This window comes from Erinaceus europaeus, chromosome 4 (genome assembly GCF_950295315.1).
Source record: "Erinaceus europaeus chromosome 4, mEriEur2.1, whole genome shotgun sequence".
NCBI lineage: Eukaryota > Metazoa > Chordata > Mammalia > Eulipotyphla > Erinaceidae > Erinaceus > Erinaceus europaeus.
Window position 1 is genome coordinate 35,734,033 of NC_080165.1, and position 19,249 is coordinate 35,753,281.

General features: G+C 36.5%; 7 non-coding genes across 7 annotated transcripts; 6 read left to right on the forward strand and 1 right to left on the reverse strand.

The window, feature by feature from the left end:
• Window positions 1-74, forward strand: TRNAT-CGU (transfer RNA threonine (anticodon CGU)). Its single transcript has one exon. It is a non-coding gene; the product is annotated as a tRNA-Thr (tRNA).
• A 1,504-nt stretch (window positions 75-1,578) lies between these two features.
• Window positions 1,579-1,650, reverse strand: TRNAA-AGC (transfer RNA alanine (anticodon AGC)). Its single transcript has one exon. It is a non-coding gene; the product is annotated as a tRNA-Ala (tRNA).
• A 751-nt stretch (window positions 1,651-2,401) lies between these two features.
• TRNAS-GCU (transfer RNA serine (anticodon GCU)) lies at window positions 2,402-2,483 on the forward strand. The gene has a single exon. It is a non-coding gene; the product is annotated as a tRNA-Ser (tRNA).
• A 4,321-nt stretch (window positions 2,484-6,804) lies between these two features.
• TRNAA-AGC (transfer RNA alanine (anticodon AGC)) lies at window positions 6,805-6,876 on the forward strand. Its single transcript has one exon. It is a non-coding gene; the product is annotated as a tRNA-Ala (tRNA).
• Window positions 6,877-11,015: 4,139 nt separating this feature from the next.
• TRNAT-UGU (transfer RNA threonine (anticodon UGU)) lies at window positions 11,016-11,089 on the forward strand. Its single transcript has one exon. It is a non-coding gene; the product is annotated as a tRNA-Thr (tRNA).
• A 2,788-nt stretch (window positions 11,090-13,877) lies between these two features.
• LOC132538433 (U6 spliceosomal RNA) lies at window positions 13,878-13,984 on the forward strand. Its single transcript, XR_009549800.1, has one exon. It is a non-coding gene; the product is annotated as a U6 spliceosomal RNA (small nuclear RNA).
• Window positions 13,985-16,289: 2,305 nt separating this feature from the next.
• On the forward strand, window positions 16,290-16,362 carry TRNAR-UCG (transfer RNA arginine (anticodon UCG)). Its single transcript has one exon. It is a non-coding gene; the product is annotated as a tRNA-Arg (tRNA).
• The last annotated feature ends 2,887 nt before the right edge of the window (window positions 16,363-19,249 follow it).

Here is a 19,249-nt window from a genome sequence, read left to right on the forward strand (position 1 = left end):
GGCTCTGTGGCTTAGTTGGCTAAAGCGCCTGTCTCGTAAACAGGAGATCCTGGGTTCGAGTCCCAGCGGGGCCTGGGTGTTTTCTGAGGTGAGGACTTCTTTTAATCCGGAGTCGGAGATTCCACTACCCAGTTTTAAATCTTCTTTAATGCTAATATTAAATCCACTGCTTCAAGCATTTACTTCTGAAGTACGTTTTTATAACTGTTTCCTGACTCATGGTTATATTGAGATACAACTAATACTTGACTTCAAAATTAATCACGGATAGACAATTTCTAAAATAAAATGGAAATTTTTAAATAAAACCACTTACAAATATAGTATTCTGGTTTTTCAAATCCCAATCTTACTTAAGTCTTACACAGATTAAAAAAAAAAAACCACAAAACTCACAACTTATTGCCCACTTAGTATGTTGTGTTTTGTCTCCTCATATAACTTTTTAAAAGCATCTTTTATTACTGATTTAATAATGGTTTACAAGTTTTTAAGATTACAGGTGTGCCGGTGAAATAACTCACTTGGATAGTGTGCTGCTGTAATAAAGCTTTGATTGTTTAAACCCGCTCCCAGCCGCACTGCCGCTATGTCCTTTAATTTTTAAATTACTATACTCCCTTCTTTTCTCCTTTCTCCCTTCACGTGTTTCAATTCTCTATATTCCATATATGAGATTTCATATAGGAGTGAAACCATCCAGTAGTTGTCTTTCATCTCTTTACTTAATCAATAAACACAATCACCTTCAGTTTTACCATTTTGTCCAGGACACAGTACCATCTTTTAAAATTGTGAAATAATAGTCCATCGAGTAGTCTGATAGTCTGATAACTTCTTTATTCACTCATCTGTCAATGGCTCTTTCCCCATTTATGGGCGTTCAATCAAACATTCACAGTTTAGGTTTGGAGAGCATAGTGTGTTGTCACAAACAGTATCTTTTTGTTCCTTGTGCATGGATAACCCCTAAGTTATAACTAGACCCATTTCTTCCATATCTAGTGATTTCAGAAAATGTAAAATGTGTTTGGCCACCCGAACAGAAGTTCAGAAGGAAGAAATCAGTATTTATTTTTTTCTTATTGTATTGTTACTCCATTTTCAATTTTCTCTTTGCTATAAAAACTCTTCAAAATTTAAAAGGACTGCACCAAAACAAAGAACTCTGGTAAAAGAGAGGAAGGGAAGGGAATGGAGAGGGCATTGGGGTCCTGGTGCGTGATGGTGGAGGTGAGAGTGTTCTATAGACACCTGTTGCCGGGAGATGAGAAGTTGTACCCGTGAATCAACAACCATAATGTAAACCATTAACTCCCCCCAAAAATGATATAGAGAGAGGGGGCAAAAAAGTCAAAAGAAAGTGAATGACACTTAGAGTCTGTTACTTCCTCTGTTTTCTTGTTTTTAACACGGCAACTAAATGCTAACTTGCAGACTTTCTTACTACATAGCACCCCGAACGTCTCTGGTGCTCTTGGGACAAAAATTGGGAATCAGAAAAGCTGTAGAGATAGGCAAGAAATTGAGTGAGATGAAATACTGGGTTTAAAGAAGATACAAACCACTCATGAAAACTGGAGGTGCCAGGGATTGAACCCGGGGCCTCGTGCATGCTAAGCACGCGCTCTACCACTGAGCTACACCCCCACACCATGCTCACTGTACTACATTTATAATTTATTAGTATTTTATCTTCAAAGGTTTAATAAACTACTAAGAAAATATGAATATAAATTTTCTCACTTTGAGACAGATTGCACAAAAGAAAGTAACAGAATGAGAAATTATTCTGCCTCCAAGATCTCTCACGTTTTCATTTTGAAGAGAAAATTCTCCTAGTACTTCCCGCAGGAATGGGGGGGGAGTTAATTAGCATTTGAAATGTTGTAAAACACTGTAATTATTCTTGAATAGATCAATAAAATAAATCTAGATTTCTAAGTAAAAAAAAACCAAACATTGAGTACCAGAAAGCAAGATACACTGACAATTCAATGCCAGGTCCCAGAGAAAGGTTAACTTCAAGAGTGCAATGAAAGTGTGTTCTATTAATCTGGTATAGCCAGAAATAAATATGTATAAGGGAATCCCAAATCTACCTCTCGCTGCTCCTGGTAATATCTAGAAAACAAGAATCCCAGGAGATAGGAAATTCAGACTCTTTCTTGAATGCATAGTACAGAGGCAAAACCACTGATTCATCAGTAAAGATGCACTTATTTTTTAATCTGATCGTTTTATGTGCACGAAGTAACTGAAGCACTCTAAATGTCATTTGTCAATTTTGTGGCTGCTATGAAATATATTGAAACATACCTGATTATGAAAACCTTACCAGAATTCATAGTGCTACCAAATGAGTTACATGGATAAAGATTATCAAAGATTTTCTATAGCTGACGAGGTGGCCGAGTGGTTAAGGCGATGGACTGCTAATCCATTGTGCTCTGCACGCGTGGGTTCGAATCCCACCCTCGTCGAAAGGTTTTCTTGAACTCCTGGACATCGCTCTCAAATCCTCCTGAATCTTCTGTCAAAAAATCCTTTAAGCCATTTGGAGTAGAGCACCTCAAGTTTAAGAACTATAATATCTGTTACTCTCAGTCTGTTTGAGGACTGGATACATATTCCCTTCCAGCATATGCATGAGGACTTGGTTTTACTTTTACAGAGCTATTAAGGAATGTGGGAAACAATTGTCTTAAAAGCTAATACAAGTGATAAAAGTCGTTCATAGAGCTATGCACAATATATATGTATATATATTTTAAAGAATTTGTTTATTTATTCATGAGAAACACAGACAGAGAGAGAAAGAACCAGACATCACTCTGGCACATATGCTGCCGGGGATTGAAGTCAGGACCTCTTGGTAGAGAATCCAATGCTTTATCCACTGCACCACCTCCCGGACCACGCACAAGTTTTTATATTTTGTTTCACAACACTTATTTTCAGACTAATTTCAGCTATACTGCGTTTTCACTGTGTTGTCTAATCCAAAGTGTCTCTCCTCCTATGCTTAGCCATTTCTTTAAACCGTTCTCTGACTTTGAAGAGGATAGTGTATTTTGTTTAGAGATATGGCAACTGGAAACACCCATACAAACATTTCTAGTTAGAGCCAAACAGCTCACTATTGTGTAATGTGACAGATCTTAATCATACCACATACAAATCTATATCATATTCACATCATTCTAAAAGTATAAAAAGGTATGCAGCAAAATCTTATACCATCCTTATTCCTCAACCACTGAATTACATCCCCCACACTCTTATTTATTTATTTGTTTGGTTTTTGATAGAGACAGAGAGAAATTGAGTGAGAAGGGAGAGTAGACACCTATAGCACTGCTTCACCTCTCATGAAGGTTGCAAGTCAGTATCAAGGGCTCAAACCCAGTCCTTGAGCTTTGTAATGTGTGCACTCAGCCAGGAGCACCTCCCACCCTCCTCACTGTTACTATTTTCTTTCAGTATCATATTAAACATACATGAATACATTACATAAATTAAACATATGTACTCACATATATGTATATAATCTCAAGACAAATACAAGAATAAAAACAATCCTGAAACAACATACTGAGGTTTGCATTTGTCCCACTCTCTTGATCATTGTATTTTGGAAAACTTTTCACAACATGGAAAAATATAATAGCTTCTTTTTCTTTTTCTTTTTTTTAAACTTTCTTTTAAAAATTTTTTTATATTTATTTTTATTTATTCCCTTTTGTTGCCCTTGTTGTTTTATTGTTGTAGTTATTATTGTTGTTGTCATTGTTGGATAGGACAGAGAGAAATGGAGAGAGGGAGGGGAAGACAGAGAGGAGGAAGAAAGATAGACACCTACAGACCTGCTTCAACCGCCTGTGAAGCGACTCCCCCTGCAGGTGGGAATATTTTATTTTTCATCCAAGGATTCATGATATTCCATATTATTTGGATATAATTATTTTATAATTTAGTGATCCTTTTTAGGTATATTTAACTTCCCACCCCTTTTTGCTCTTATAAGCTATGCAACAACGAATTATTTAATATATACAATTTTTGAATATGTCTGTATTTAAAAAAAATTAGCTAGGGCAGGGGTAGATAGCATAATGGTTATACAAAGAGACTCTCATGCCTGAAGTCCCAGTTTCAGTTCCCCACACCACCATAAGCCAGAGCTGAGAAGTGCTCTGGTAAAAAAAAAAAAAAAATCTAAAAATGAGCTTGCTGTGTCCAAGTAATATGCATTGGAATTTTTACAGATATATCCAAATTGCTATCCAGAGATACTTCCAATCAGTAATGAAATGAGTAAAGTTTTTTGTTCCCCTCACCTTCTCTAACATAGTATATTAGCATCAGATTCTCTATTAATTTAGTAGATAAAAGTGACATTGCAATGGATGGGATTGGAGATTATGCAAGATTGGAGATTATGGGATTGGAGATTAAGCAAGTTAGTCAGTGAAGGACAACTACAGAATGTTTTCACTCATGCAGGATATAGAGAATTGAATATATGAATGTAAAAAAAATCAAGTTATATGTAAGACTGTGGGAGAACTATAGTGGTTATCTATGGGGGTGGAGGTGGAGACACAGACCTTTGGTGACAGAAGTAGTGACAAAATAAATAAATATAAATAAACTCAGAACAACATTTGAAGTGTGGTCTCTGGCCTTCAAGTGTTTGTTGTAAATGGGGAATTCTGGGCCTTACTTTTGATTTATTAAATTATGATCTTAGAAATTACACTCTGGGGGAGTCGGGCTGTAGCACAGCAGGTTAAGCGCACATGGCGCAAAGTGCAAGGACTGGCATAAAGATTCCAGTTCGAGCCCTGGCTCCCCACCTGTAGGGGGAGTTGCTTCACAGGCGGTGAAGCAGGTCTGCAGGTGTCTTTCTCTCCCCCCTCTGTCTTCCCCTCCTCTCTCCATTTCTCTCTGTTCTATCCAGCAACGACGACAACAATAATAACTACAACAATAAAACAACAAGGGCAACAAAAGGGAATAAATAAATATCTTTTTAAAAAAAGAAATTACACTCTGGAATTTGTAATTTAATAAAACACCCAGATGCTTATCTTGCCTTTAAAGCTTTGTATCTGGCTGAGATATTCACATATTACATCCAAAGTTGCTACTGGCTTTAATTGTTTCAACCATATCTTTCATCTATTGGACAGATTTTTAAGTCTGCTTTTGAGTAAGGGGATATGGCATAAATGGATATGAAAAGAAAGTCTTATGTCAGAGGTTCCAGATTTCAGGTTCAATCTCCATTACACCATAAACTAGCACTGAGCAGTGTTCTGATAATTAGCTAACATTACTTGATTTGGTTTTCTGCCCGGAACATACCTTTCTATATAGCTGATTACATCTTCAAATCTTGAATTATGTTAATTTCCTTACAAAGAAGTTTTTTGCAGGCTCTATTTATACATTCTTTGAGAGAACTCTCAAGAAAAAAAACTTATATTAGGTGATGTTAAGCAGGCAAGAAAAACTAAAATTATTCAGTAGGGGAGAGGATTGAACTCAACTCAGAATACAACTAAAGCAGTTGGGAATTTTCTCCACCTCTCCCCGATGGTCATATAAAAGATTCATTGCATGAAAAATCACTAGAAGGAGCTTGATTAAATACCAAGAGTAGAGGAAGGAGAACTTCATTGGGTATCAAGGGAAGTGTGAAAATTCTCCAAAAACTGGCTTCTCAGGATTCTTACCCAAACTTCACTGAACAGAATTCTTTACTAGAACTGGATTTAGCAGGCCAGTGTTAGACAGGGCCTAGTTTATAAGAAACTACTTTCCTCTAAAATTGACCAGCGACAATAGCATGAGATTGGGAAATGGTAGTAAGGATGAAAGAAGAGGAATATATTTGGAAGAGTTAATATTATGAAGGTGTCAGTGTACAGTATATTGAATACATTAATACAGAGTTACAACTATTTGTGAACTGAATATATAACAGTAAAGGGTCAGACTTGCTAATGAAAGGAATACTTAGAAAACATATGACAGGGGGTGGGCGGTGGCACACCTGGTTGAGTACACACATTACCATGTGCCTGGTTCAAGTAAAGTTTCCTCCATACAGGTGTCTCTCTTTCTCTCTCCTCTTTTGCCTTCTCCTTCCCTTTTAATTTTTTTCTATCCTATCAAATAAATCAATAAATATTAAAAATATCTGAGTTTATAAACAACAAAGAGCATCTTTAGTAAAAGAAAAGAAAATAGACGAGAAAGCATGTTTATTCTCACCACAAAATTTTACTTTAAAGCCATAGTGATTAAGACAGGCACAGAGTAGAATAGAAAACCCCCAAACAATCCTATGGATAGATAGAGGCTTGATACACCAGAACTGTTTTTGTTCGGTGGTGAAGAGTAAATATTCATTACCCACTTGGATAAAATTCTAAGTATAATTAAGCCTTAAATGTGAAAAGCAAAGCTATAAATTATGAGGAGGAGAATATGGATGATTGAATCCATTTTTGAACTTAAGAATAAAGTGATTTCCTTTAATGCAAAAATACAAACCACAAGAAAGGAAACCTAGTTATATTGAATTATTATCTTCTGTTTATGATAAGACACTACAAAATGTAACATCACTAAACAAAAATGAGAGTGTATATTTGCAATACATTATTATCCAAAAGAGTACTATCTCAAATATAAATTGCTGTAAGCAATGAAAGACAATTAAAAAAAAAAAATCAACACATCAAAGAAGAGATAAACTAAGTAGTCAACATACATACAAGTCAACACTTCATAGGGGGTATAGCTCAGTGGTAGAGCGCATGCTTAGCATGCATGAGGCCCTGGGTTCAATCCCCAGTACCTCCATGTGTGTTTTGTTGCTACAGCTTGGGTTCCAGCTATCACATACACCATAATGATATCTGGCTCTTTCCTGCTCTTTAGTCAGCTAGTTTGTAAAAAAAAAAAAAAAAAAACACAAAATCATTTATAATTTTGCCAATGTATAATTTAAGTGTAGTGAAATATTGTTTTATACTCACTAGACAGCCCTGAATCAGAATATCTAAAGTGTTGACAAGAACATGGATCAACCAAAGCCTCCTATACTGATTTTTTAAATTAATTAATTAATTTTATTTTATTTATTTATTTTTAATTTTTTTTTTTTTTAACCAGAGCACTGCTCAGCTCTGGCTTATTGTGGTGTGGGGAACTGAACCTAGGACTTTGGAGCCTCAGGCATGAGAGTCTCTGCATAACCATTACACTGATTTTTATGGGTGTGTTGATACAATCATTTTGGGAAACAAATTGACATTGTCTAGTGAGGAACTGAAAATGTGTATGTTATGAAGTCTTACACTGTATATGTGAAGTATGTGGAGGAGTCACGTGTTTGAATATTTAAAACATCATGCTTATAACAGTTCAAATAGGAAAAACGTCAACTGTCCACTGTATGTACTTTATTTCAGTTAACAAATAGAACAGTAGTGAAAATAAGATGTCACTGACAGAATTTAGAGGGGTGGGATATGATGAAATGTTCTGTCTCTTGATTGTGGTAATTAATTTTTTCTTTTCTTCCTTCCTTTCTCCCTCTTCTTCTTCTTCTTCTTCCCCTTCTTCTTCTTCTTCTTCCTCTTCTTCTTCTTCTTCTTCTTCTTCTTCTTCTTCTTCTTCTTCCTCTCCTCCTCCTCCTCCTCCTCCTTCTTCCTCTCCTCCTCCTTCTTTTTTTTTTTTTTTTTTTACCAGAGCACTGTTAAGCTCTCGCTTAAGGTGGTGCAGAGGAGTGAACCTGGGACCTTGGAGCCTCATTGCATTAATTTTATACTATCTACTCCTGCCCTGATTGTATGTATTTTTCAAAATGCATCAAAATATATAATCTTGAATGTTACTTCACGTAAATTATATTTCAATAAAGTTGACCCTGGAGCCAGATGGTGGAGCGCCCAGTTGAGCACACAAATTACCATGCTCAAGGACTCAGAGTCCAGCCCCCACTTCCCAAATGCAGGCTTCACCAGTGGTGAAACCATTTTACAGGTATCTATCTTTCTCTCTTCCTTCCTATCTCCCTCTCCTCTCTCTACTTCTCTCTGTCCTGTCAAATAAAATAGAAAAAGGAAAACTGGGGAAAAAAGTTGTCCGCCAAGAGCAGTGGATTTATAGTACTGACTCGATCCCCAGCAATAACTATGGTGACATTAAAATAATAATAGAGATAATATAAAACAAAAAGTGACCTTTTTGTTTATGTCCTCTCCCCATTCATAAATGAGATTTTTGTTGTTACTGTTGAGTTTTGTGAGTTCTTTATGTATATTTATTGTTAACCCTTTGTCTGATGTATGGCATGTAAGATCTTCCCCAACTTGGTAGGGTGCTTTCTGTTCTGGTGATGGTTCTGTTTGCTGTGCAAAAGTTTTCAGTTAATGTAGTCCCATTGTTTGACTTTGTTTGTTTGTTTGTTTTGTTTTCTGTTTTCCTTGCTGCTGGACTTGCTTCTTCAAAGACATTTCCAGAACAAACATCATAGAATACTCTGTCAATATTTTTTATCTTGTTTCATTCTGCTTCTGCATGTTTCAACCCAATCTTACTAACACCATTTATTGAAAAATCTCCTTTCTACATTTAATGTTTAGGGCCCCCTTTGTAAAAAATTAATTGTCCATAGACATGGGGGCTCACTTACTTCTAGGCTCTCAATTCTTTCCACTGGTGTGTGTATTTATTTTTGTTCCAGTACCAGACAGTTTTTATTATAACAGCCTTTTACTATAATTTGAAATGTGATGGCTCCATTTTTGGTCTTTTTTTCTAATAGACATGAAAGATCAAAAACAAGATTAGTCAGTGCTATAAGGCCAGGACAAGAAACAAAGGCTACTACTCTATCTGTGACAATTACTGGTCACAAACAAGGTACTGGCTTATCAAGATCTCAGATGATTCTGTTTCTCATTCATTCTTCTATTCCTTATCCCAAACACACAGACACATTAGATAATATTGACTGAATTTCTTTTTTTTTATTATCTTTATTTATTTTTTATTGGGTAGCTAGAAATCTAGAGGGAAGGATGTGATAGAAAGGGAGAGACAGAGAGACACCTGCAACTTTGCTTCATGACTCACAAAGCTTTCCTCTTGTAGGTGGGGACTGGGAGCTTGAACCCAGGGTCTTGCTCTTTGTAACATGTGCGCTCAACCAGGTGAGCCACCACCCAGCCCTATTGACTGAATTTCTACAGTGCTCACAGATAACCTTAGTTTACTTTTACAAAACTGATGACAATATTTTCCAAACTACAAATTTAAACCCTATAAAAATCAGCATTTTTCTTTTTTAAAAAAGAAAGAGAAAACAGACTATCACTCTAGAGGATCAAACTCAGAACCTCATACTTGCAGATCCAACATTTTTGCCACTATGCCACCTCAATTTAAGTATTTTTCAACATAGATAGTGAGGAGGTGGGTATATATATATATATATATATATATATATATATATATGACAAATTCTGAATTTTACAAGTGAAAGACAGCATTGGATGGTAGTTATACTGGGCTATAATTATTGAAAAGTATTTGCAGGTATGGAAGAAAGCATAATAGTTATGCAGACAGACTTTCATGCTTGAGACTCTGAAGTCCTTGGTTCAATTCCCCAACCCCCCCAATCCCCTAAAGGCCAGAGCTGAGCAGAGTTCTGGTAAAAAAAGAAAAAGTAAGTAAATAAATAAAAAGATAAATATTTATGTGGTCTGGGAGGTGGCACAGTGGATAAAACATTGGACTTCTGAAGCATGAGATCCTGAGTTCAGTTCCTGGTAGCATATGTACCAGAGTGATGTCTAGCTATTTCTCTCCTCCTATCTTCCTCATTAACAAATAAAATAAAAATAAAGACAGATAAATATTTGCAGGTCTGCAGGTGTCTTTCTCTCCCCCTCTCTGTCTTCCCCTCCTCTCTCCATTTCTCTCTGTCCTCTCCAACAACGACAGCATTAACAACAACAATAATAACTATAACAACAATCAAAGGACAACAAGGGCAACAAAAGGGAAAATAAATAAAATAAAAATTTTTAAAAAGTATAGAATTGTGATGGATACATAGCATGAACAGGAAATATAACTTTACTATTATGAACCACTATGAATCTTGGGATCCTTTGCTCCATGCAAAATGCTGCATTAACAATGTAATTAAATTTGTATTAGAAAAGGAATTCCACTTGAGATGATTATGCTTACCAATATAAGAAATGAAAAACAACTACTAGATGGACATCAGTCTGGTACATGTGCTGCCGTTGATTGAACTCAGAACTTTATGCTTGAGAGTCCAATGCTTTATCAACTATGCCATCTCCCAGACCACTCAAAAAAAATTTTTTTTTAAAAGATTTTATTTATTTATTAATGAAAAAGATAGGAGGAGAGAGAGAGAAAGAACCAGACATCACTCTGGTACGTAGAACTGATACAAATGAACATTCAAAAAACAAAAACCAAACAAATAAGCAAAGAAGAGACAAGCAAACTGTTTCTTAAGACTTGTGAGACCTATGGTGGTTATCTTTGAGAGGTGGGAAGGTGGGGACACAGAACTTTGGTGGTGGTTGTGGTGTGCAGCTATACACTGTAATCTTAGATTCTTGTACATCAATATTAATGGCAAATGAAAAATGAGAGAATAAATAAATAAAAATAAATGAAATGCTGGTGGGGAAAAAAAAAGTTCCAGTCTTGGTTCCATTGTTTCAGTATCCAAGTCAGCGTACACAAATTAACTTTATTTTGGAGTTGAATGTAAAATAGAGGATGATAGCAGCATACTGATAAGCCCTTTGGTTATCCATTGAAATGAGGTCAAGCTGCTTGTGGGTTAATGAAAGGAAAAAAGAAATTTTTATAAATATATCTCAGAATTAGGGAAAAGAAAAACAAAGAATTAAAAGACATATTTCAGTACCCAGTACCTAGTTGGCTCCATGGCTTAGTTGGTTAAAGCGCCTGTCTTGTAAACAGGAGATCCTGGGTTCGAATCCCAGTGGGGCCTTGTATAGGAAAGTCTTTTCCCTTTTTATTAATGAATGCTTTAATCTTAAAGAAGGGGATGAAGACATTGTGTTTGTTACAGTTTCACAGCATCTGCTCTTGGTCCACAGAAAGGCAGAATTCTATAAATCAAGCCCCTGCAACTTTCTTTTTCCGGTCCACTGGCCAAGCAGACTGCGCGGATTTGAGAAAAAATGAATTCCCTCGAACTCCTTGAAATTAGTGGTGTGCCTGGAGGGGCTTGTGTAGCGTCTCAGCTCCTCCAAATTCAGACCCTGCAGGGAAAGTAGGGCGCGGAAATCCAGCCTCTGATAGCTGCGTTTCAAATCTGTTCACGTTAAGAACAAGGATTCTATTTTGAAAGTTTTCCTGCAGCTGCAGTTTTATGACCCTTGCAGAACTCGTGAACCAGTGACTGATTATTAGAAGTGGGGGTGTTTGGGGGATACTTCTAGTGCTTTCGTATTGATGAGAGAAAAATGGCTTCTCTGCATAGGGTCTTGTCCAAAGAAAGAGTCCATCTCCGTCGCCTCTCCATCTGCCTTTCTCCTCCTCTCCCCTCTTATCCCAATCCTTTCCTCTCTTCCTCCCTCTCCCTCTCTGCCTCTCCTTTTAACAGATCTCCACACTGCCCAGAGACCAAGATAATGAATGGTAGTCTGCAGAGCTGTTTTTAAGTAAACTTTTAAAATAGCACTAACAATATTATTGTAACAACATAATTTCTCAATATAATGGTGATAAAAAAGAGCAATTCAGAATAATTACTCCTGTATGATTTCTTTTCTGTACATGTAGCAACATAAAATTGTTTATGGATGCACATATACTTAACATGTACTAAAAAGGTATGGAGTGTGGGAGACATCTTAATTCCCTATTTAATACAATTTGAATAAACTATAATACTGGATTTATTTTCCGCTGCAGTATCCATAGCTAAGAATTCCTGTTATAGTTTTTTCCATTGAAGTTCCAAGATTTTTTTCCTTTGCTAGTTTATTTTATGGGAGACACAGTTTCTAGCCTGTAAGCCAGAATCTACAGTCAAATATGAAAAAAAAAAAAAAAAAACAGAAACCTGTCATTATCTTATTCTAGTAGCTAAAATATTTAAATGGAAGAAAATAAAATACTCTAGTGAAAAGAATAATCTTATTACCGTTTGTCAATCCACAAAGCTTTGGTTGTGATCAGTTTAAAGGGAAAGGCATAATTTGGACAATAGGAATTTCCAATGTATTGTAACCTATCCTGTAAAGTTTGAATCACTATTGATGCTAACTAGTAAATGTATTTATAAATGAAAGATAAAATCTCTTAGAAATTGATTTGCTGACAGTTACTTTATTGACCCATGTCCAAATATAGTCTTGATCACTTAGTGACCCTGATATGTACTGAGAAATACCTTCTTTGGTGATTCTGCCATTGTGAGAAGGTCATAGAATGTACTTACACAAATGTTGATAGTATAGTCCATTTCATACCCAGGATATACTAGAGGGACTATTGCATATATGCAGTTGACCTAAATATCATCATGTGACACTTGACTGTTACGCACTTCTATTAAATCTAAAATGGGATATGACCAAAAGAAAAATTAGTTATTTTCCTTCTATATTAAAATTGATAATATTGCCCATGCTTGGAACACGGTAAATAGGGCAGCCTTATGACACTGTTGAATTAGTGAAGAATATTGGAACATTTCAATTCTGCTAGCCTCCCCTATTGTCTAACTTGTACCATGTTGTGGTTTAGGAGAGGGAATAATACTTTGGTATTCCCAACTACTGTCTTAGCAGCATTTGTGATGGTATGATATAAAAGACACTTTATCAGTCTCTGATGTTTTTAGAAGAAAGCCCGAGAAAATGATGCCAAATAAGAACACAAATGCTTGAGGACAAAAATTATGACAATCTTCTCTATGCCATTAATGACAGTATTTATACATTTATGTTAGAATATAACAGAGGCTGAGAAGATAAGCTTGGGAGGGTACCTGCTTTGCCATGTACTTGACACCTAGGTTTGTTCTCAGACCTCACATTACAGGAGGAAGATTTGGTGGTATGGTGTATTTTCCTCTCTCTCTTTCTTTCTTTCTAACCGAAAAAGTTGACTTGTAATGGTGAAACCTCAGTGATGACAAAAACAAAAAAAGAGAGAAAGAAAAAGAGAATGGAATGGAATACAACATAATAAATACTAGGGTGTTTAGTTTCTCTGGTGGTGAGAAATTCTATATGCTTTGTTTATAATATCTATGGTTTAAAAAATGCACTAAATGGTGAGCTGGAAGGTAATGCAGTAATTGAGATGTTAGACCCTCAAGCATGAGTGGAAGTGCCAGAGTCATGTTCTGATTCTCTCCCTCTTTCTTTCTTTTTCTTTTTTTTAATTTTTAATTTCTTTACTGGGGGATTAATGTTTACATTCGGCAGTAAATACAATAGTTTGTACATGCATAACATTTCTCAGTTTTCCACTAGGTCCTCTGTCATCTTTTTGCACTTGTACTCTCCCCCCACCCACCCGAGTCTTTCACTTTGGTGCAATATACCTCCTTCTTTCACTCTAATCAACAAATGATTTTTTTTTTTAATGAACAAAGCAGCGTAAATACATGGAAGTGACAGTCTATCATAAGAGTATATATTCAAATTCGATGAAACAAACGCCTTGGCATAGTTTTTCTTTTTTCCAGAATGTCATATAGTTTGAATCAAACATTTCGAGATTTGACTGTTTTAATTTAGTGATATGCGTTTAAGATTCCTGTCTTGGCTTGGGCAGCACATATACTAAAGTTGAAAGTCTACAGAGAAGTTTAGCATGGCCCCTGTGCAAGGATGTCATGCAAATTTGTGAAGCATTCTATTTATTTATTTATTTTTTCCAGAGCACTACTCAGCTCTGGCTTATGGTGGTGTGGGGGACTGAACCTGGGACCTGGGAGCTTTAGGTATGAGAGTTGGTTTGCACCATTATACTATCTCCCCCCATCCGAAGCATTCTATTTTTAAGAGAAAGAAGGAAAAATAAAAAGAGAAAGAAAGAGAGAGCGAGAAAAAAAAAAAGGAAGGAAGAAAGATTGCTTCTTATCTCTCTCTGGCTTAATAGCTCATATCTTTTTTTTTTTCTATTTTTTCATTATCTTTATTTATTTATTGGATAGTGACAGCCAGAAATCAAGAGGGAAGGGTGGGATAGAGACAGAGAAACACCTGCAGCACTGCTTCACCACTCATGGAGCTTTCCTCTTGCAGGTGGGAACTGGAGACTCGAACCTGGGTCCTTGAGTGTTGTAAGATGTGCACTCAAACAGGTGTGCCACTACCCAGCCCCAGCTCATTTCTTTTTAACACTAGATAACCTTCCATATCTGGATGTACCACAGTATATATAAACATTTCTCCTATCTGAAGAACAACCATATTGCTTCCAAGTTTGGGTATTTATGAATAAAGCTATAGATACATTCTATGTTTTGTATAAATCTGGTTTAGTCATGATTTTAAAATATTAATGGGTTAAGTTTGCTTTTAAAATTATATTGGTGTTTATGTTCATAAGTGATATTGAAATAAGATTTTCTTTTTTCAGTCTTGTCTTGGTATTACAGTAAAGTTGAGTTTACAAAATGAGATGGAAATTATACTCTCTATTCCTGTTCCACTAGAAGTTATTCTCCCCCAAAATAAATTATTCTCCCTAGAATATTTTACAAAACTTCCAGATGAAAATATCTGGACTTGAATTTTTTTCTTTAAATGGGAATTTTTTTTGATTACTCTATTGTGTGCAAAGTTTGCTGCCTCGTTTAAAATTTCAAATGAAATTAGTTATGTTATTTTCTCATCTGCACATTATGATCCATCTTCTGGATATATTCTACTCCCCCCTCCTTTTCTTCCTCCTTAACCATTTCTCATCTTTTACTTTTCTAAGTTTCGTTCTTGTATGTTCTGAAGGTTAGACTAATGGCGGAAATACTTTGACCCAGGCTGACTCACAGAAAAGGTAAACTGTACTTTTTAGGAGGACAAGACAGACAGAATTTCTTCAAGTGACTCATCCAGAAGAGCTTTGAGAAAATACTATTTTTTTTTTCAGGTAGTACTGTGTAAAGGGGGTGGGGCTTAGTGTAAGGATTGGTGGATGACTGGGGTGAGGAGGGGGTGGCTGGCAGGTCGAGTATATGTGTCCCAGGTTGTGCAGAGGAAGCCAATTCAACAAGGACCAAGTGTTCACAATAATGGGAAGGACACCCCACTGAACAGTCTTTGATCTGACCCCCTGTTGCTATCACCAACTGCACCATATTCTCAGCAAGAGGCTCTGTTTCAGACAGCTACACTAGTGAGAAGCCTGAAGAGGTGTCTGTAGGAAAGGAACAGGAAATTACTCTTCTACTATGAACTCTTTCTTTCTTTTTTTTTAAAAAAATTTATTTATTCGTGAGAAAGAACCAGATATCACACTGGTACATGTGCTACTGGGGATTGAACTCAGGATTTCATGGTTTAGAAACCAGTGCTTTATCCACCTCCCAGACCACCTATGAAATCTTTCTGACTCCTATTTTCTGTAATAAAGTATGACTCTTTTTCTCTGTGAGCTACATAGCCCACTATAACCAAGGAATTCACAAAAGGGCATTTATCGTGTCTGATATATATATCAAAGTTTTCACTGGAGGACTTCCAGGCCTGCCTGCCAAAGCGCTTCCCTTCAATCTTGGTCAAAGTGATTGGGGAGGATGAGCCCAGAGGGTCACAGCTGGGGTGGCTGTAGTCCATATGGTGTTCATTTATTCCCAGAGCGTCTCAATTCTGACCTTGTCTTTATTCTGAAAGTAAACGACTGTTTGTAGCCAAGATTATAACGGTGATTCCAATTCATTTCTTTACGAATTCATGCAACTACTGAAAGTCATCAGAACCCAAGTATGAAATTTTGTTCAGAAAGAAGTGCAAGAGTTTGGAGATCGGAATTCTCGTTTTGCCTTAGTGGGTTACTGATAAAGTCATCTAGTTTCTGTGAGCGTTGAGGACACTACCTTTGAAATGAGGTTAGTAAAGAAATATAAAGTCATTTTGTGAAAAATTAGAATAAAAAAATGTATAAATTAAACCAATTGGCCAGGATCCCTAGCACTTAGAGTATTTTCCCTAAGATAAGGAGTATGGGACCACGTGGCCTAATGGATAAGGCGTCTGACTTCGGATCAGAAGATTGAGGGTTCGAATCCCTTCGTGGTTGTGTTTCATTTTTCAAGCATTGTTAATCCCACTCACCATTGCTAGGATTTACAGCAACCTAGCACTGTGTAAAAGAGAGTTTATAGTTAGTTCTTTACAGTCATTACTGGTAAGGAAGGTTGAGCATTCTCAGTTCTTCTGCTCTCGGTTCTGCTGGCTGGCGCGGGTGTGGAATGTCACTTTTTTTTCACTAGGGGTAGGAGCCCCAGACCAGGGCTGTTTGGAGACTCCTCAGGAGGGAGTAAGGGCAGCAAGGAATGAATTTGATAGCTCGGTTCGCCTTCCAAGCACAGCTGGGACAATGAGGTCTTTTTACCCTGCGACGACCATCGCCCACTAAACCACTGTGAGCAGTTGGTAATTTGACTGTAAAATTAAATGCTTATAGAAAATGTCTCCCTTGAGAGATTTCCCCTTTTCAAACCACTGAAATGTCGCCCTCTCTCGAAAGGAAGACGTGATACAGTTGAGGAGTGCTAGGAAACCTGTCAGTAATTCAAGTCGGTGCTGCCACCTGGCGCAGTCTTTCTTGAGACCACCTCTGAGTTTGAGGGGGGAGATGGAATATGAATTTATTGGACTTTCAACAATATCAACTCAGCTGAGTTTTTCCTTTTATGACCAGAAAGGATCTGTTACATCTATTGTGTGTCTGTGTTTGCCCACTGACTGTCTATCATTTTATCTATGTATTATTAAAGAAGAAATAGAGTAATAGACGGAGATAGAATAGAGGGAACAGACATAGGGATGAGAAGGGAATTGCAAGGAATGCAGAAGCAGGAAGCAGTTTGTAACAAAGGATTTATATTCATCACTAGAATGCTGGTTGAGCTAGTTGATCTCATTTAGAGTTCAGGTGTTTCTAGTAAACAGTTATTAATTTTAAAAGTTGATATAGTACATTCTAGGCATACCTCATGTTATTTGAAGTAGCCAGTAATAGTTTCAAAGTATCTGCCTTGAGAAGCTTTATTCCAGTGTCAATATTTAGAATAATTCTTGATTTTACAATCGTGATTCCCTTATGGCACTCCCATAACACAAACTACAATTCGTGTATGTATTCTAAAATACTTTTACAGCAGAAAGGAACAAGGAAGAGATATACTCACTCTAGCAGTAAATACCTGTAATATTATCTTTGACAGAAGAAAGCTGTATTGTTTAACATCCCCTTTGTTTTCTCTATTCTAACAAGAAACTGATCACTTAAAGTAAAAAAAAAAGGCTAAGGGGGAAATATGAAACTAAAACTGTGAAATAACACTGGGAATTTTTTTCTTTACCTAATTATGATATTTACTTAAGATTACATATCCAAAGAAATAGTATCTCAGGATATTAAAAACATTACTCAACTGTAATTCTGTAATCATATCTGTGAGAAATCTCAGAGATATGTAAATACCCTGAATTTACAAAAAGGCTTAAAGGAAACCTTAAAGTTTTAAAGACAAGCTTTATTTAGATGAAAAGATTCCATAGATTTGTAAATTAATTTTTTTTACTATAGTTCGCTGTGAATGCCTGTGGAGTGTGGTGGATCAGTAGGTGAAGGATCACATTTATAAAAGACAATAAGATAAATACTGTTTAGCCATAGTATCTGATAGCCACTAGCTATCTGGTTAAGTTTCTTTTTTTTTTTTTTAAAGATTTTATTTATTTATGAGAAAGATAGGGGAGAGAGAGAAAGAACCAGACATCACTCTGGTACATGTGCTGCCAGAGATTGAACTCAGGACCTCATGCTTGAGAGTCTAGTGCCTTAGCCACTGCCACCTTCTGGACCACGTGATTAAGTTTCTATTTGGATATACCTTGCTATATTTTGAACCAACGTAGTAGAAAACATAATAAACGTTGATTAAATTTGCATGACTTATATAAGTGGTTGTTACCAACGGAATTGTTACCTCCAAAGTTGCTATTGACTAGAAGTATGCATTAAAGTTGGAAGGATTAACGGCTCAGTTGGAGATTGGAGGGAAGAGGGATTGTGCCATAGTCCAGGAGGTGGTGCAGTGGATAAAGCATTGGACTCTCAGACATGAGGTCCTAGGTTTGATCCCTGGCAGCACATCTACCAGAGTGATGCCTGGCCCTTTCTCTGCCTATCTTTCTCACTAATAAATAGACAAAAGTCTTAAAGAAGAAGAAGTCATGAGAAGAAATGGAGAGGGTCCTGGGATCCTGGTGTGTGATGGTGGAAAACCAAAGGGGGGAGAATTTTGCAGACAACTATCACTGAAAGATGAGAAATTGTGTCTATGTGTCAACAACTGTAGTATATACATCATTATCTTCTCCAAGAAAGTGATTTGAAGAAAAAAAAAAATACTGGAGATTGACAGAACTCTTAAAACTTTTAAAAACAAGATTTAGGAGGGTCTGGTGGTAGTGCAGCGGTTTAAACACACGTGGCACAAAGCACAAAGACTGGGGTAAGAATCCTTGTTTGAGCCCCCAGGGGCTCGTTTCACAAGCGGTGAAGCAGGTCTGCAGGTGTCTTCCTGTCCCCCTCTTTGTCTTCCCCTCCTCTCTCCATTTCTCTCTGTCCTATCCAACAATGACATCAACAACAACAACAATAACCACAACAATAAAACAACAAGGGCAACAAAAGGGAATAAAAAAATAATTTAAAAAATAGTGATTTGGAAATGGTATAAAGTCACATGCTCAGGGGAATTCAATGTGTACAGTTTCCACTTCAGGATCTTTTGTATGAAGATATATAATATAATATAATATATTTATTTTATATATTTATATTTATTTTATATATTTATATTTATTCCCTTTGGTTGCCCTTGTTGTTTTATTGTTGTGGTTATTGTTGTTGTCTGTGGTTATTGTTGAGTCTGGTGGTAGCGCAGTGGATT